The sequence below is a fragment of the Nyctibius grandis genome, chromosome 4 (genome assembly GCF_013368605.1).
Source record: "Nyctibius grandis isolate bNycGra1 chromosome 4, bNycGra1.pri, whole genome shotgun sequence".
Taxonomy (NCBI): Eukaryota; Metazoa; Chordata; class Aves; order Nyctibiiformes; family Nyctibiidae; genus Nyctibius; species Nyctibius grandis.
In genome coordinates this window covers 35,965,671-35,985,214 of record NC_090661.1, presented here as the reverse complement: position 1 = coordinate 35,985,214, position 19,544 = coordinate 35,965,671, and the positions used below count along the sequence as shown (strand labels likewise).

General features: G+C 39.2%; 1 long non-coding RNA gene across 9 annotated transcripts in view; it reads right to left on the bottom strand.

Moving 5' to 3' along the window:
- LOC137662180 (uncharacterized) overlaps window positions 1–19,544 on the bottom strand; it is a 56,278-nt gene that overhangs the window by 12,564 nt on the left and 24,170 nt on the right. For 7 of the 9 annotated variants that reach the window (XR_011047966.1, XR_011047964.1, XR_011047965.1 and 4 more), the window contains one exon: window positions 1,735–1,796. The exons of the other annotated variants lie outside the window; for them this stretch is intronic. This is a non-coding gene — a long non-coding RNA (uncharacterized lncRNA). The remainder of the gene's footprint in view (window positions 1–1,734; window positions 1,797–19,544) is intronic. 9 annotated transcript variants of the gene reach the window in all.

The following is a 19,544-nucleotide window of genomic DNA, read 5'->3' as shown; positions in this document are numbered from 1 at the left end:
CTGCAATCACCTCTGGTCATCTTTGTAGTGGAAACAGAAAGCTTTGTCCTTTACACTGCCTGAGCAAGGAGACGGGGGATTGAGAGTGCTGAGGTCTCACTGCATGCACTTTTGGTACCAGTCCCTGGCTCGATCTACTGCAAAAAAAGCTCAGCTCACTACAAGCTGCTGTCTTGATCAGTACAGAAAAGAGTCTTTCAAAACTGTGACTTCAGAAGTCTAGTGAACCTCTACTCAGCATTTGCAAACTGGGATTTTTAAATTAGGGTTATTATTATTTTTGTTTTCTCTTGAAAGATTCTTAATTTATTCAAGATGCAGTTCCACATCAACAGCAAAGAGCACAGGCTGGACACCTCAGTCACCCCTGCCAAATTTTATGGTTCTGTTTCAAATCTTTAAAATTTCACATGAAAGAGGTAAGGAGAATATTTTGACATGGACAGAATGATGTATTTTCCCCTAATTTTGTTCTTGGAGATAGTAATTTTGACTGAATTTTTCCAGAAAGATTCAGTCTGAGGCAGATACCCAGTATGCAAAATTTCAGGCCAAATAGTTAAAGTTTGGCAAAGTTAGAAGCAACAGAATAATGATTTTGTAATGGAACTTCTGGGCAATTTTAATAGATGGTGCCACCAACCAAATCTACAACACATACAAAAGGTACTTAAAATTTTATTACTTTTCTGGAAATCACTAACTATTTTTTTTTCATCTCCCAGAAATAGCTTGGTACAAATTTTCTGGATCTGCTGTGTTCATGAATACTCCAAGTGACTGCTGAACACAACTAAATACATCACTGGAAGCATGAGTTTCATCAAGGAAGAAGGACAAGGATTTCTTACAGGAATGAGCTGGTGAGGGACCGGGCACGTGCAAATACACATATTCACAAGACTGTCCACATCCTTTGCACTATGACAAACATTTCCATAAAAGAAGAAATTACTTTTAATGCAATTCCAGACACAGTAAAGGTTTTAAAATTATTGCTAGAGACCGCTGGACTAGAGACAGCACTGAACATTATTTGGATTCATATGAAGATGCAAGTGTGAAGTTTCATACTACTTTAAGATATATTTGTATACAATTTTTATGCATACATAATTGCATATGTACTTAGACCCACTAAACAGAGCCGTTATACTCATGCATCATTTTGCATGGCAAATTCAAGAGTAAAAAATTTTTGCAAAATCACTCTTTCAGCTCTTCAAAGCAGAGTTTATTCAGGCCTAATGTAACCCTTTTTCCTTATGATGTTGTTGAAATGGAATTTACTTGATTAACTTGTTACATTAGTGCTTAATTTAGTACGAACAGTAGTCCTTGTACATATTTTCAGCACTTGCCAGCAAACTGATTGACTAATGCTTCAACTTTCAGAGACTTTCAGACATCTTTAAATTGTGCAATACAAAGTCAATGTAGAGAAGCTAAACTGAATAATTTTTAATTCCTGGAAAAGAAAATCCATGGTTTATGACCAAAGGCAATGATCACATATTGATTATTCCACTTGTGAACTTATACTTTGAACAGGAAGAGCAAGCTGTACTGACGAGAAGATTGTTTACTCACCCTATCTAGAAACTTCTTGTCTTCTTTGTCATGGCATCAGGTCCACTGATGCCACAATCCCCTACCCAACAGCAACTGAACTGAGAAACTCAATTTGGTTTTCACAGGTCAGGTAGCCCTAAGACAAAAAAAGCTTTCACTTACCAAGCTCATGTAGTGTCAGAATGGCTGAATTTATTCAGTGTGCCCATTAGTGATTCCTGAAGCTAGACAGTAACAAATAAAAAGTTGTTTTATACATTATTTTCTACACTTTAAAATAGTTAAAATTTTAAAGTGGCTACAGTTTATCAGAATCTACAGGGAAGGAGTTCAAGTGTTTCAAAAACATTAGTTGTTAAATAACAGAATGAAATAGGCAGCAGAAGCCACACTGAGCATGGTTTTGTACTGCTTCCAAAAATGTGAACATCTAAACCATTTCAGTTTCCATTCTCACACCTCCTGTCCTCTTGTAGAGCATCTTTAACCTATTGTCCACTCATGCCTCCCAGCTGGAAACTGTTTTCATGACCTCAAGAGACAGAGAAATGCTTGAGGCATGCCCAGTAGCAGTGCTGTTACCTACACTGGCAGCACCTCAGCCAGATTGCCACTGCCAAGGCTTGACTTGATGTTGTACCATTTAGAAAAGAAACAAATCTTTAACCTGGTAGTGCCACTGGGTATCAGCTTGGGTTTGTTAAAAATACTAGGATTTTTGTCATTTACTCCACAGAAACAACATGCCACAAACTTTTTAAGCTGAAGGAAAATGCTGAGGTACCCATAAGAGGTCAGGGAGGATCAGGGAAAAAAAAAAGCAATATACTCTGAAGTTAAACTGACTTGTTCATGGAAAAAAATTGAAGAGTGAACATCGCCCAGGGAACATTTTGCTACTTGCCTGTGTGACATCTTTTCAGCAGATGAGAAATGGAGTCCATTTAGACAAAAGACCAGCAGCTGATGTGTACAAAGAAGGATTAACAACGCAAGATCTTACTTATCGCCCACTCATAAGACCCAGTTTGTTGGCATAAATGCATAAGAAAGAGTGGTATTGCATGTTGATTGAGGGGTACTGGTGGCTCTCACATCACACTGGAGCACCACAACCTTCCAGCAGAGAGCATGTACTGAAAGAACATCATAACAGCGTGGGAGACAGTTACAGCTGGGTCAAGGTCCCATTCTACTTTACTCTGTAAATCAACAGGTTTATTCCTGCAGAGGTGGCAAAACTAGGCCCCCAAAAGAATTATAGTACTAAACATTTCCTGCTCTTTCCAAGAAGATGAACTTTCACAACGACAGTTTTGCAATCCTGTAGATCATTTGCTGCACTAAGATTCACTGTCACAAAAGCTTTAGTCCACTTTCAAGAAGACTGAAGAACCTAAGTACCTAGATTATTGAAAACGGGAATTAGAGTATGTCTGCATTAGATAATGCAGTGTCGTGTTTGAGATATCGAGATTATCTCCAAGCATCCTGCACAGTGCACTGCTAGCTCCTGCCCTCAAAGCATGGCAGCTCTGTGATCATACAGACTCTGATTCTTAGTCTAACGTATTCTGCCTAGGCCAGGGAATCTCAGAGCAGTAGTATATTGTATTGTGATGAAATCTGCTTTTTTGTGCCCTTGTAAAACTGCTTTTTATTAAAAAAAATAAATCTGTTCTCTCACCATTAATTTAATGATGCATGAATTTGCAAAAGTTACATTAAAAAAGTAATATAAACTGATTTTGACAAAGTACTTTAGAATTTATAAAAAACAATGAGGACAGTGCAAGGCAAGGAAATGCCAGTTAGGAAGGGGATCAGGCGCTAAATGAGTGAGTTATAAAGGCTCCTCCATGCAAGGAGAAGTATACTGTCGTACTGGAAGAGTATGTCTTGGCTTGGAGTAAGTAGAACTGCATTTCCAAAAAAGCAGTAGCTGCATCTGTGACCTGGAAGTCTAGTTATTTTGGGAGTAGAATATTTTTTTGAAGTTTACAGTTTATTGTCAATAGCTTTGTGATCTCAGTTCTGCTGCTGTTCCATGCACATCTTGCACACAAAATTCCCACTGACTGGCATTCTTGTAGACACTTTTAGTGAAGTGGCTCAGTATTGAAGTCCACTTCTGAGGCTTGTGAGAGTTGCTAGATATAATCTTCTTTTTTGTGTAGATCTCAAAAGCTAATCTACATCCAGGGCTATACACCCAATATCAGAGGCTGGCTAAGGTAATTACTGTGGGGACATAGAAACAGAAACAGAAAAAAGGGGTAGTTTCCAAAGACTAGAATCAAACAGAAATATTCCTCTTCTTTGGGAACAGGTTGCTATGCAGCAACACATCCTCTGAGTCATCAGTAGAAGAAAGCAAACTGTCTTCTGCCTTGTCTACTAAAAGATTATTCCTCAATGATTTGTCTTTTTAAGTATCTAAAATTAGCATCCATCTTATTTAACATAGAAAGCCCTCTTGGGAACAAGGAAAGTTTGCTCATTGATGGTGTGCTTTCTGAAAAACTTATTTCATTGTCTCAATCAGTGAGAGCCTAATGAAAGGGCTGTTTGTATTGGAGCTAAATTTTAATCTCTGCAGAAGTCTGTAAAAGCAAAGTCCCTGAACCACCACAAACTCTTGGCAGCTGTATGTTCTTTTGAAAGTGCTGGACATGGTGAACTTATCCTCACGGTTCAGCTTGTTAATATTTGCATAAGAAATGAAAAATGAATCTATGTCTGAATATAGTGAGTGACTTTCTGAGAAACTAAGAAGAACATACAGAAAGGAAAAAAACCTCACAGTTGAGTTTTCTGCTTTGGATTCGCGTAATGGAAAATGTTATTCCCCAGTCATCTTCTTGACTCCTATTTATTACACAATGTCCTCTTGCTTTCCAGTTCAGTTCATGCAGGCTTTCATGTTTCTGCTGAACAATTTCTTAGATACCATAGGACAAAAACTTAGATCTGCTTTTTTAACATGTAGACAAGTTTAGGCCAGACACTCAGCTGGATAAAACTACAAAATCTCAGAAGAGTCAGTATACCAGAAATTGCACTTCCTCCGTCTACCTACCGATTAGTAAACTGCCAAACATCTTTAGCCATACTCATCTCCTTTGCTTTATTTTTCTAACAATGAAACACCAGAAATCCATATCCCCCAGGTTTTATTCCTGAACAGTAGAATTCCCATAAACATTGAGTTGCTGATGCTTGCTTGACACAATCTTTTCTCAAGCTACATTATTCTAGGATAAAAATGAATCACTTTTTCCAGGGCAGGTGAAGGCATTCAATACTCTTGAGGACTGTATTCAGTAGAATCATGGGGAGAAGGGCTTCAGGATCTTGCTGAACATTACACAATGCTCTGTATCACTAAAATATTTAACATCATGGGCTGATACACATGTTCCTTTTCTGAGATTTCAAAAAGTCCCAAAAGTTATGATGGTAATGCTTAGCTTAACTGACTTCTATTTCTTAATCCAGTCATTGTCATAATAAATTTTCTGTACACTAAAGAGAGAAAAGGTGTGAACACATGGAGTTTCTCGGGGTAGTGGAGATTAAAGGGAAATTAAAAGAAGGTGACATCTTCCCTGAAGGACTATTTTCATACTTATTTTAAAGCCTGGAAAACCAGCACTGGCATTAATCAGAAATCATACGTGTCACCAACATAAACTTGATGTCTATTCCTAAGCAGGCTCAGGGTGTGAGTTAGCCTGAATCTGTGACTTCTCTGTATGTGTGTGTTCACATGTGTGTATGTACATACCCATCTGTGTTTAAAGCTGAGCTCAGCTTTTCGAGATGGGTTTTATTCTGGTATTGCTTGAATCTCATTTTGTTGCTTCTTGGGGAAACAGTCTATCACCAGGACAGTTGACTGACTTTTTGAAACAATAGGAAGACATAATATCCAATAAGGTTGTTATTAAAATAAAATTGGAAAGGATTAATGAATCTATAGATTTTGACTACAGAAAGTGGGAAATCATATGCTTATAGTAACAATATTGCTTTGTTCTCTTCTCTATGATGTTAACCTGGTGATTTTGAAAAGGCAGAGGTGGTATAATTTTCCTCAGGTAGGAAGAGGGTCATCACTAGCTGCCTCTCCCTCCCTCTGTCCGCCTCTCTGCCTCTCATTAATTTCTCTCATCTTTCTCTCTCCCTTTGAGGAAAACTTACCTGTTTTTTGCAGTAACTCCAAGAAAAGCTGTTATCTACAACAGCTCAAGTGTCAGATCTATCCTTTCTAGTATTGACAGGGTATTTTGACAAGTATGGAGCGTGCAATTTCAGCTGACGTGAAGTCAAAATAGTTGGGTACCGTACCTTGAAAATCAGAACCCTGGGTTTTTTTTTCCTCTAGCTTCTCTGATATGGTAGTAGCAATAGTAGTAGACAGAACAAAAAGAGTAAAAAATAGTAAAGTGTAGCAGTAATATTACCAAGTTACTGAAAAACTACCCAGCATGAAGGCATGTCTACTATCCTACAGCCAACATTAAAAAAAAAAACAACTACGAAAGCTGCCACCAAAATTTCTGACTAGAAAAGAATTAAAAGCTCTTGCATATTTTGTCAAATGCATCTATTCTGAACAGCAATAATTCCACAGGTGTTCACCATTCACTCCAGGGAAGGAGATGGCAGGGCAGGGATAGCTCTGAGAATTGATAGTGAAATATTCGCTTCTCAGAAGTCAATGGGAAAATCCTACTGAACTTCAGTGGGAGAAGAGTTTCTGCCAGAAGTTAAGAGGGGGGATGGCCGTATTACTCTATTTTTTTGAGACTAATCTGCATTCATTTTCCTAGTACAATGGAGAGCTCGGAAGCAGTTTTCTTGCTGACTGATTGCTGGATGTTGAGGTTGCCTAAGGCAAAAGCACTCCTAGTTCAGGCTAAAAATTTTTCTTTGCAGCTCAGATTGCTGACAAAGAAATATAGGAATCTTGCTCCTTATGCAAATGTTTCTCACAGGTTTGAGACTGCACCTCCAAGAAATATTAAGGGGGCTTAGCTACAAAGGGGTTGGATTTTATTCTTTGCTTATACATCATCTGGCACAATGAGGCTAGGAATTAGTGTAATACAAGTCATACAAGCTAATGAGAAGAGAGTAGTACAGTTGGCAAGGTGTTTGCTGCTTTTGTAGGCAAAGAAATGTAATAACATCCTTCACAAATTGCAATCCCCTGTTCTTCACCTTAATGAAACACCTTCTGTATGGATGGACAATTTGCCTTTTATGGAAAAACACCTCATAATGACTTTGTTACCAGTCACAATAAAAATAGATAGCTGGCTCCGTAAAGACTGGCTTCCATAAAGGCAAAGATTTCCTCTGCTGCAAGAATCCTGAGAGCCAAGGTATAATTAGAATGGACAGGCCTGGGCATGCCTTTTGAAGCTTGTTTCTTTGCTGTTCTGAAAAAGAACAGCATTTTCCCTTATCTAATTGCCTACTGGCATATTTGTGAAGAAGACACCCCACAGCTTCAAGATATATGTGCCTTGTCAGCCACAGTGAGACGATAGATGCTTACAACTGCACCAGAGCAGCAGAGAGAAAGATTTCAGTCTAGATGGTTAGCTGTCCATCCACCCTGCATTCTGTACAAAATCAGAACCACAAAGCCTATGCTGTCTAAGGTTTTGCACTGGCAACATTTTCCGTGGAAGTAAAGGCTTCACTTCTGTCAACTGCAGGTTGAACAGGAAGAACAATATTTTTTGAAAAGAAAACAGACGTATTATTTCATCTGTTTTCCCATTCCTCAGAAGACACTTCTAGTAGTTCATGTTGGTAAGGGCCTATGAGAGAAAAAGTACTTTTAAGTGAGGGGAAAAGATGTTTGTGATTTGTATTTTTCATATTAGATAAATAGTAATACATGCTAAATTACCCATTAATGAAATCTGCTGCATCATCATTATATGAGCTTTGACTGTTAGTTTGAAAGAAAAGAAAAAATAAAAAAAAAAAAAAAAAGATATTTTCAGTTTAGAGTTGAAAACATAACATTAACATTCTATTTCAGTGTGATTGGCACAAGTTCTGGAGGACCACATTGCACATTTTGGACACAGGACTTTTGTTTTTAGTTTTGCTGTAGTTGATAAGAACTAGGAATACATGTTTACTGCATCTATATTTTACACCTGACATTAAAAGAGTGCTTTATATTTCACCTGCAAAAATCTATTAATGCATTTAGTTGCACGTGAAAGCTCTACTTATGTCTACAGAAGCAGATCGGGAAGGAGGAAGTACAGTAAATAACCCTGTTCTGATCAAATTAATTGATCAATTAACATTAAACAATGTTGAAACTATGATACTTGTCAGTATATAGCACCAGGATTCTGTTTTCACCAAGCAGAAGACTTGCTTTTTCACTGTTATTGTGGGGACAATTTTGAGGGCATCTCAGTGCCTAGCACACTCTTTGTGATATCCTAAAAGGAATAGGATTAATAGAAATACCCCAGGGCATGCTAGCAGAACCCACCTGTATTCCATCACCAGCTAATATCTATTACTCATGAAGAGTAGAAATTTTTAATATTGTACTTCTGAAATGCATCTACAGAAGAACACTGATGGTCATTACTGAACGAACTTATATCAGTTCTGTAGTATACTCACTGCCTTTTGTAGCTGTTCCTTTTCTTCTTTATGTTTAATCCCTTCAAATTACTGGAAAAGTAACGGTCTGGCCAAGCAGTAAGACACAACGTGTAGCGCTCTGTCCCTCTGTCCTTAACATAAACACAGAGTTATATCTGCCTGATTACACGGGAAACTCAAGGGAGAGCCAGCTCTCTTAATCTCATATGAATGAAACTTTCATTAAGGCCGATAAAAATGTTGAACCGACATGAAAGAAACTAGAGCCCCTAACCTGAGAAACAAACACTTCTGTCTTTTACCATTAGCAGACCTATGAGGATATTGGCCTATGAGCTCATGAAAGACGAACTCTGAAAACAGGAGGTCAACAGACTCACAGTCTTTCCTGTTTCCTGCCTCAGAGCTCTCCTACTGGGGCTAACTATTGCCCCTTGCTGAATTCCTGACTTGACATAACCTAACTCCCCTGCTCACTCTCCCTGTCATATAAGCTGACGGAGAAGGTCTCCCCCTGGAGTTCTCCTTTATTTGGCTCTTCTTTGCCAAACTAAACTTTCTTACAGGCTTCCACCATTTCTCCTACTATTCCCAGGGTTTAGTGAAGCCATGAATGCTTGGCTGAGCAACAGCTAACTTGACCCAAATCACATTAATATGTTGACTTGACAAATTAATGACAAATGTACTATTCACCATCTTTTACCTGTTTTTCTCTTTCAAAAGGCTGCCAAATGGCTGTCATTAGGTAATGTCAGAGATGCTGATTTCTTCAACAGTCCATGTGTCTTAACCATTCTTTTTAATTAAGTAAAACAGTAAGATTACTAAGCTATTAAGAGTTGTCTTCAAAATGCTCCCAGTCAACAGAAGACAATTTCAGCCATGCAGTGGCAATTTGATATCCATTATAAAAAGATCACCTCACGCAGTCTCATTTCTAGATAAAAAATGCCCTGCACAGCTGACCCCAGGGTTGCTATACACAACAGGCAAGCCAGGTAGTGTATATGGTCTGTTCTCTAGGTGGGTTTAGTTTATCAAGAAAGTGTAAGAATGATGTGCTCTAAGTCTCTGTTTGGTATCTTCTGTGCTTTGAAAGAGAATTTCTGATTTCTGGCTATTGCGGGAGTATCTTTGACTTGCTCTATATTCATTGTGTTTCTCTATAGTTCATTACGTGGCTTTCTCCTCACGGATGTTTGACTTAAGTCCATAATATGACAAATAAATTCATCAACTTTTAATAATAAAATTGTCAATTTTCTTTTCTCCAGAACCTTATCTTACAGAATAAGGTCATGGTTATGTGGAGAAGAGAAAAAGAGGTAGGCAGTTACTGTCTGGAAGATAAAACTACCTGTGTCTCTTTCTCCACAATTGTCTCCTTGATATATATTTAGTTAAACCCTGTGCTCAGCTTGCATTTAGCTTGGACATCTGCTACTTCTGTTTAGACCTGAAGTGTGGCTTGTGTGTCTAATCTTTCTAGCTGTATCAGTTTCTCTAATAAGAGAAATTATCACTACCTACAAATCTTGTCTTGCTTAAATCCTTGGACTATAATAGCTACACCAACAGTGCCTGCAGATACAGGAACCTGTCAGAAATTACTGTTACATCTTATACACACAGTATAACAAACGAAAAATATCAAAAATATACAGTTATGATGAAAAAAATAACTCATGATTTCACACAATCATATGTTGCATCTCCAGTTACAATAAAAATTACAAATTAATCTAGTAACTTCATACCAGAAAGAGGGTTATGTGGGCGACTCATGTCTGAAAATGCAACACCACAAGACTGACAAAAATAGATGCATGACTATCTCCTCACCACACATGACCTGAGACACACTGCATTTTCTGCTAATTCAGTGTCAACCATTGATACAAAACTACTGCTTTAAGTGTATCTCATCTATGAGACATGACTGTATGCAAAAAGCAGCTTCTTAGTCAGCAGAACAGTTCTCTCTGCATTCAGCATCTGAGCTGCTTAGTTCCCAGACAAAAATAGTATCTGACTACACTTGGTTTCTATTAGCACTGCAGAGTTAATGCAGGGATAACTAAATTAAATGAAGGTTCCTTTCTTTTTGGTCCATGTTTGTGTTTAAGGCACAATTCATAAAAGCAATAGGATGGCAGAGCAGTCACCTCAAATATCATATTTGTCACCATTAGCACAGAAAAGAGATCTTAAGTGGATTTTCAAGGCAGAAAAGTACCCTTGGGCTAAGGTTAATTTAGGCCAACTGATCTAAATATTCAGGAGAAAATATGTACAGTTGCTGCCTCATAATACAGTTGCTGCCATCCTTGAGTAGAACCATGTTACTACAAGAAATATGTTGTCCCTGAAAAAATTCAGTGTCTTCATTTACTGTTTCAAAGGATTAAAAGCCAGGGGTAAAATCCACAGAGTGCCTAAAGTGGAGTTTCTATAGAACTGAGGCACTGAACCTAAGAGTGAAATTGTCAAAAACTCTGCCTAGTCCCACAGGCACTTGTGGTCTACAGATGTCCAGGTTTTTGCTAGTCAAGGAATGTAGGTTGTTCAGCTTTGTTGTGTGCCTGGAACTTAAGACATTATGACAAAGCTTAATGCCTGTTGATGATTCTCAGATTTTTTGTATGTAAATGAGGTAAATCACTTGTATGTAAAATGAGATAAATCAGTACGATCATGATTTTTAGAACACCATAGCTCATGAAGAGATGGCAGCGAAAAGAAGAAGCTGAACCCAGTTCTGCACACATCTTTAGAGGCTGCTGTAAATCAAGAGCACATGATCAAGGGCATATCCATATGGGGGGAAGTGGATATCCACAGGTGTTGGGAGATGAATCAGGTCCAGGTGTGAACCCTCTAAGATGGGTTAGCACTCTATTGAGACATGCCTGCAAGCATCTTAATCCAGGAGACTGTTTCACGGTGTGAGTCCCATTCTGACACGAGTGTTTCCATGACATTTAGTCACTTACATATCGTTAAAAGGAAGAAGGCCAGCAAAGGGGGCATTGCAGTCTGCTACAGACTTGCCAGTGCATGGGAGGAATAGTGTAGTCTTTTATAAACAATTGGAACAAGCCTTATAATGGCAGGCCCTGGTCCCCACATGGAAATCTGTCCACCATGACATTTGTTGGAAAGGCAACGTTAGGAGGCACAAGCAATCAGGAGATATTTGGAGTGCACCAAGGAAAATTTTGTGGTGGTGAAGTTGGACTAACCAGCTAGGGGGGCCCGTTGTTCACAAATAAGGAAGAGTTGATATGAAGGTTTATGTTTGCATTGGCTGCAGTGGCAATGACATGGTAGAGCTTAAGAACCTGGGGGAAGTGAGGACAGCAAGTAGGAGAATAATGACCCTAGGCTTGAAGAGATCTAGTTTCAGCTTATTCCTGGTTTTCTGAAGATCAAAGGGGCCTAGAAAAGCTGCCTGGCTTTCAAAGACAACCTCCTGAAAGCACAAGAGCAGTTCATGCCATTGTGCAAGAAACCAGGCAGGCATGTTAGGAGTGAATAAATACTCAGCTGAATGGGAAACCCTTGACTGAGCTCTGTTTTGGGTATATGTAAGGTGGATGACTCTAACAAGGCTTTCTAGACAGTCAGTCTCCCATAGTTCCCCTTTAGAGAGATACAGATTGTATGAGTAAACTACAGAGCAGATGGACACCTGGTCAGATCACCAGGCATCATGGATGGCAAGCTGACAGGAGCCAGCAGCAGAACAACAGCATCCTGGACTATATTAGCAAGAATGTGTAACATTCAGAAAAGTGATTATTCCCCTCTATTTGGCAATTGTGAAATTGTGTTTGGAGTGCTATGTCCAGTTGTTATCTCCCTTGTACATACTAAATTAAGTCCAGTGGAAAACCACCAAGATTATCAGGGGATCAGGGAAGTAAAGAGAGAAGCAGAGACAAATTTTTTTCAGCCTGAAGAAGAGATCAAAGGGGAATCTAATTGTTGTCTTCAACTTGCAGAGGAATGGAAGGGGTTATAGAAAAGACAGAGCCAAATTTTTCTTAGAGGTGTATACAGTGGAAAAAATGAAATGTGATGAACAGAAATTGCAGCACAGGAAATTCTGTATAGATACAAGGAAAAAACATCTTCACAGTGAAGGTGATAAACCACTGAAACAAGTTGCTCAGAGAGGCTGTGGAATCTCCATCCCTGGACACATTCCTTCAACTGTATATGGCACTGGACAATCTTCCCTAACAAGTTTTGAGTTGCTTTGAGGAGCAGGTTGGACTAGTTGACCTTCAGAGGGAAATTCCAATGTAAATTGCTATACAATTCAATGAGTTAAGATATATTCTTCTCTTCAGCACCTCCTATTGACTATTATAAGCTGCTCCCACTTAAGTTGCTGGCTCCCATGACTCCCATTTGGAGGATGTGATATAGCTCTTACAGAGCAATGTAAACCTCTAAGTTTTATAATACCAGGCCTCTTTTTAGAATCAGACCTCTAAGTTTTATAATACTGAAAGTTTCTGAGAAACTATACAGAATGTACCATAGCCCCTGGTATCCTAAACCAAAATAATTAAATTAATCCTACTGTATTATAGCCTGGGTACATGGATTCACAAGACAAGGGTTGTAGAATCACACCCTGTACTACGATGTAATTACTAGCACCAATGCTGAGACTGATCTGTGTGTTTGTGGCCATATACCCTATAGTAACCAGAGCATGGAGATTTAAAGCAGCTGCAATGGTGAAAATGGGAAGAGAACAACTTTCAGTTTAAAAACACAACTTGAGGGTGGTTTCTGTTAATTAAGGAATTGTTGTGGTTGTATCTGTGGTTTATCTTCTTTTTTTTTGGTTACAGAATTTACTTGCTACAAAGTCTTGGCAAGCAAAATCAAGCCTGCATTTATCTTTAAAATATTCAATATAACACACAAAACCAGATTCTGGGAGTTTTAGTCATCCTGAGTAGAGTCTGGATAGAGCAACTAGAATCAAAGGCATACCTTGAGGAATAAGCTACAGCTCAGTTTGAGCCAGAGTGGCAAAATGAGACTCATAAAGACCTACTAAGTGAAAGAAGTAAAATCTTGGCTAATCAGCTCTACACTATGTGAGTCAGTTAACTGTTGTCTATAGCAGATCATATTTTGGGGAACATAAGCAGTTTGTGTTTTGATCCAGCACTGCTTTCACCAAAATACCTATGTTTTAAAGTCAGTTTCCCCTACTTCTTTTCTGCATCTTTCGATTACAAGATGATAGTGGGGAGTACCTAAAGAAAAACATTACCTATCAAGATTTTACAAAATTAAAAAGAAAACAGTCTTGGACTTTTTAAAAGTATTCTGTGATTCTTACTCGAATTGCCTGGAAACATGAGTGAATTTACCTTTTGTGAAAATGCTTAACATACAAAGCAGAATACTCTAGCAAGTTACTTTAAAAAATAGCTTTTCTAACCAATTTTTTTTCTTTTGCCTGAGCACACTAAACACTATTCTAAGTAGATTGCTGGCTGGATGCCATTCAGACATGTAAAGGCACTGAGACTGTGAAATAAATAATCTTAATAATTTTATCAGGCATTTTATGTTGCAACATGTTTGAAAACACTGAAGGAAAGTAGATTAATGGGTCTTTATATCTAGCTGTTTTCAAAATAGTTGCAGTGTAAGCCAAGTAAAATGAAGGTTCCCTCTTAGACATCTATGTTAACCCAACCATTTATCCATTGCTGTTCTTAACAAGATCAACAGTGAGTCATAGCTATTTTTCCCCCTAAAAATTAGCAGTGGTATCCATGTACAACCCTTGTACACAACTGGAGATATCAGGGTCAGTTTTTAATTCTTGGTCAGATTTCTCTGACCAATAAGAATAATGTCATTTGAATCCATAAAGAGCAAACTTTAAAAGTATATCAGACTGGTTTTGGTAATTAAGTGTGAATGCAACTGTGAATCGAAAGTGCATCTTCATATACAACTGGCCTATTACATATTAATACCACAAGACGGAAGACTTTGTCACAAGAATATTGAACACTGACTGCTGTTTAAACTACTGCGTCTGCATTGCTTTGTAAACTGTCCCAAGGGGTGGACCAGAGACCAAAATAAATATCTGTGTACAACACTTGCCTTGCTCAAGGTAGGCCAGGCTTATGTTCCAGAGAGAATGTAGGAAAACCCCACATTCACACTAAAATGCAGCCTTGCCAAATCAAGGCTTCCAGCTATCCCATTAGCCTTTGCAATGATAAGTTCAAGCAGAAGGGCTAAGAATGGTTTTGCTCCGCAGAATACTTGGAGTCCATTCTAAACTCTGGAATTACATAAATTTTAGACAATCTGAGCTTAGGCTAAATGCAGACTGGTGTCCCAGACACCAGGTTATAGGTCTACCAAACATCCTGAAAATCATACTGCAGCTATGGGGTAGACATAACTTGTGAAGTTCAAATGTGACCCAAAGCACAGAGGAGTAAACCATTAATTTAAATGTCCAAAATATTTTGAAACATCATGGAAAATAATAAAGACATCTTGGCCCTTCATTTTTCATCTTTTTTGCTCTCTTCATTCTTGTGCATTTGGGGGTTTTTTTATGCTTTTCCTTCAGTTAACAGTATAACTTTTTTTAAGCTCATACAGCTATTAACTTTGCTTAGTAAATCAGAAGTAACAATGGACTAAGTCTACTCTCATTTAATTAGGCTTGACATTAATGACTTCATGACAAACTTGATAGGTACAGAGCAGAGAAAGCTAAGTCAAGATGATGCCTAGTCATTTGTTATTGCTTTAAATTGCACAATGTATCAGAATTTGCATCTAGACGAAATAAACTTCCATTTTGTTTTGGTAGTTTGCTACATTCACTTTCACTGATGCAAATATGTCTGTAAGACCACAACATCACAGACTCATTCAGGTTGGGAGGGACCTCAGAGAGGTCTCTAGGGCAGCCTCCTGCTCAAAGCACGGCCAACACTGGATTCAAATCAGGTTGTTCAGTTCCACAGCCTCTCTAGTTTACCACTTCCAATGAAAAGTTATCCCCATGGAGACAATTTTTCCTTATATCTAGATAGAATCTCCCTGTTTCAATTTATTATCATTGTTTCTCATTCTCCCACTGTGCAGCTCAGCATTGCTCTGTCTTCACAGTAACCTTCTTGTAGGTATTGGAAGGCTGCTATTAAAAGCTGTCTCTTGTGCAGGCTGAACCAGCCTAGTTCCCTCAGCCTCTCCTCACTGGGTAAATGCTCCAGCCTCCAGCCATCTTGGTGGCTCTTTGCTGAACTGGCTGCAGTTTATCAATGTCTTTCTTGTATTGGAGGCCCGTAACTGGAAGCACTATTCCAGATGTGAGCTAATGAGTGTTGACTAAAGGAGTATAATCAATTCCTATGGCTATGCTCCTATTGATACAGGCTAGTATGCGGTTAGCCTTCAGCCAATAAACAGGACCAACCTCTTGCTCACAAAGGCTAAATATAAGTAAGATACTTAAAAACACAGTTACATCATGTGAAATCTTGCTTGTGCATATACTTGTTCTCAGGCTAGCCAGAAGGAATCAAAACTTTCAGCATGATACTACATTCACTTTTTTTTCCTTTGGTAAGAGTAAATGAAAACCTTTACAAAATTATATTCTAAGAAGTAGCACTAATGTACCAAAAATTGGCTATGTTTTAAAGCATTTTCTATTTTTTGCTAATTAAAGCCTTAGTTTTCCAGACATGCTACAATATAAGTCATTAATACAGGAGAGACATGGACTCTACTTTGCTTGGCAAGCCTCAGAGCGTAAAACTCCTTAACTGTATTTTACACCTACAGTCTTCAAGCCTTGGCAGACAGTTTACAATGGCGAGATCTGAAAGTAGGTAAAATTTCTGGCATTAGACTAGAGTGCAGTGTTTAAAGCTCAGATCCACCAGCAAGCTGAAACATGATTTAAGAAGGATAACTTTGTTGTTTTTTCTCACAATGTCCCATAGAGCACATGCCAACTCATATAAAGCCAAATTCTGCTGTCAACTATACCAAAGTAAATCCAAAAGTACTTCAATGAAGTTCATTGAATTACACTACATTCATGTTTATGTTCAGAAGAAAAATGCTCCTTAATTTCTAAGACAAGCTGGTCACAAGGTGTTATGAACACACAGCCTTTCAAAGCCTAGCGATTTATCAAAAAGGTAGGTCTTGCAGAGTGCTGCAAGAGTTCCTGGGTCAGGGCCTAGACTGGAGATTATCAAGGTGCCATCTGTGAGGTAAGGCAGAACAATTATCCCTGTTCAGAAACTTCGCCAGCCTTGGCTGTAGCATGATGCACCACAGTTTAAGCCTTTCTCATGAAGGGTCTGACATGTGAGGGGTTGGCTGAGAGCATTCTCAGAGACAGATATCAACAGCTATGGACCCGAATTTAGCGTGCACTGACTTCTTATGCCGCAGTGACTTTATCACACCTCTGAGTCCTGAATTTTCTCCTCTGGACATGAACTGTCTCAACTGAGAGTGTATTTCTATCTCTGGATCCTCCATGAGGTCTGTAACCACTGAGCTGCATAGGTTGTAGCTATATCAATGTGTAGCTATACTAACTGTAAAGAGGGGAGGTAGAAGGGGTGCTGTTAAATTCATCACCCAGAGAAGGAAATAACCCCATGTTTTAGGAAGAATGAAGGGCATTTGACTCAGCTGAGGGTTGCTGGCTTCCCTGCACAGATCTGTTCTGCTCCCTGTCCAGATCTGGCACAGCAGTATTCAGTAAAGTTTCATGCTCTCTCACACCCACTGCTCATGTCCCCAAATGAGCCCCCGTGCTGATTTACCATCACTCCTAGAAGAGCTGGGGGCTCCTTGTTGTCTTGGCCTATCACTTTCCATTCCTCCCTACCCATGAGGAGGTTGTGCCACACTGATCCCCCCACCCCAACATGTCTTACTATCCTTATCCCCCTAATGACCATCATATGCAGAGCTTACATAGAGATCAGGCCAGTTGTAACAGTGTGTCACTTTTGAAGATGTTTTAGGCAATGCTTTCTCACAACGATTGTCACAAAAGTCTCAGACCAGCAAAAGAGGACAGCTAAGGAATCATGGACAGATGAGAAGACAGGGGTGCCAGGAAGACACAGATTGCTGCACCATCCTTGTCAGAGACACTTTGCACTGAATCCACTTTGTCCCAAATACCATTCACTGACTTGCAACAACCCAGGTGGCAAACACTGGAATCTTTTGCCCAAGGGCACCCAAGCCTACGCTGCCTGGATAGTGCGCTCATCACCAGACAGTAGGCTGGGCTGGGCTGGGGAAAGTGAGGACTCTCCAAAAACACTAATGAACTTGTGCTTGTAGGCAGCCAAGAAACAAGAATCTGCAATCCAGTCTAGCCACTGACAAGGCTGGTGAGTTCAGTGTCCTAGCTTTAGTGCCTGAGACTTATCTGCAGCTGATACTCCATATTCATTTGCATCAGCAGACCAGTGAGCAGGAACCAGAACCCAGGGCTCTCTCTTAGATGAGCAGCCTAACCACTAGCCTACAGAAATACTCTCCTCTTAGTGCTTTCTCTCTCTCTGTTTACATTGCTCTCTACACAGTAGAAATACCTCAACAGAAGGGGCAGAGCTCACTACCTGAGTGATTCACTACCCTGTCCAGGAGACATTCTCGTCAATCTTTCAGTTCAGATGGAGTCCCAAAAATACAAGCAATGTAATGTACTACTTACAGCTCTATCATATCGAGCTGCTTTCTCAGCACATCTTATTAGATTTCTCAGTAACAATCAAGAAGATTTTTTTTTTTTAAATAGACTGCTGCAGGAGGGGATGCTGCTGATAGCTTCTCATTTGAGACAAGGTGTTAAACTGGCCTAGAGACTTTAACAAGAAGCAGCGTTAGTGAACTTGCCGTACTTTCAATGACAGCAGAAGCTGCACACATGGCTGCTTGCATTAAAGGGCATATGTCTCTGAACTCTGGTCCAAGGGAAGTCCAGCTCAGATAATTGCCATTAATTAACCTCTGTCTGCAGTTAGGCAGCTGAGCTCATCCAAAACACTTCGTGCAATCAAAACACCTCCCAGAGGGATGGTTCAGCTTCTTCATATCCCTGCACTGGCTCCATCAGGCTAGGACCTGTTTGTAGGTGCAGAGCTGCCATATTCCTTGTGCCAGCTCTGACTTATTGGTGAGCCAGTTCAGCTCATAAAACCAGCTGAAAAAATGTTCATTCTTTTGCTGGATGAGTTTTGTGTCACTTCAGAAGCTGAATTAGCTTTTTACTAGGCATCCAATGAAAGGCAGAGCTGGCAGAAGTGAGAAAGTGTTCTATGTGGCTGAGCACAGAGGAAAGAGCAGTGGAGGAAAGGGAATAGGGAATTCAGTGCTTTGGAGTAACCACGGCATTCAGAAAAAGGCTGCATTCAAGTGGGTGCTTAAATTAAGAGTTTTTACAGAAATAGTGTATTGCAATCTTTCTGAATAAAAGTTATAATGTAATGGAAAGGTATACTCAATCACCACCAAAAAAAAGTCAAGCCAGAATCAGCAACAAAGATGTTATGGGAAGATCGAACGCAATAACTTCAGTGGTGTAGGGATTCATATCAAAGAAAGACCTAAATAAAGTGAGTTTGTACATATGTCATGCCTTCAGCCTTCCTTCATCTTACCCTGATGGGAGACAAAATTAAAGAAAAAAACCCAGCCTGGTCAAGATGAAATAAAATAACCTCTTAACAACTGCACAGTTACGTGCAGTTGTGTTGTCTGGCTAGAAGTAACCCTACGAATTAGATAAGGGCACATTTAAACTGTAAAAGCCTCTATTCAGTGCAAAAGAATGCAATAGTGAGCTTCTGTCTGAAGCCAAAAAGTTAATGTGTAAAGTTTTTTGAATCCTAAGAGTCCTGTGTTACAAATAGGATCTGCAAAATGCAGCTGACAAGTGTCTTAAATTCTTGAGGTATCCAAAAGATCATTCTACGCAACAGCAGTGTTACAGCATCAATACGAACCTGTGCTGAACTGAAAAACCATCAGGCTGACTCAGCACTCATGTCATTCTATCTTAGATGTGCTATCTCCTGGAGAAGAGAAAACCTTTTGAGGTAAATCATCTCGGGTTTGTCTCAAATAACCTTTTTCTTTTTTTTTTTTTTTTTTACCTCCTTGTTATGTCTGCTAGAAACCTGAGCTCAGTGTGCTACTGAAGCTACAAAAGGTCTTGCAGAATTGAGTAGGATTACACTCTAGGCATTACATTTAGGATTATACTC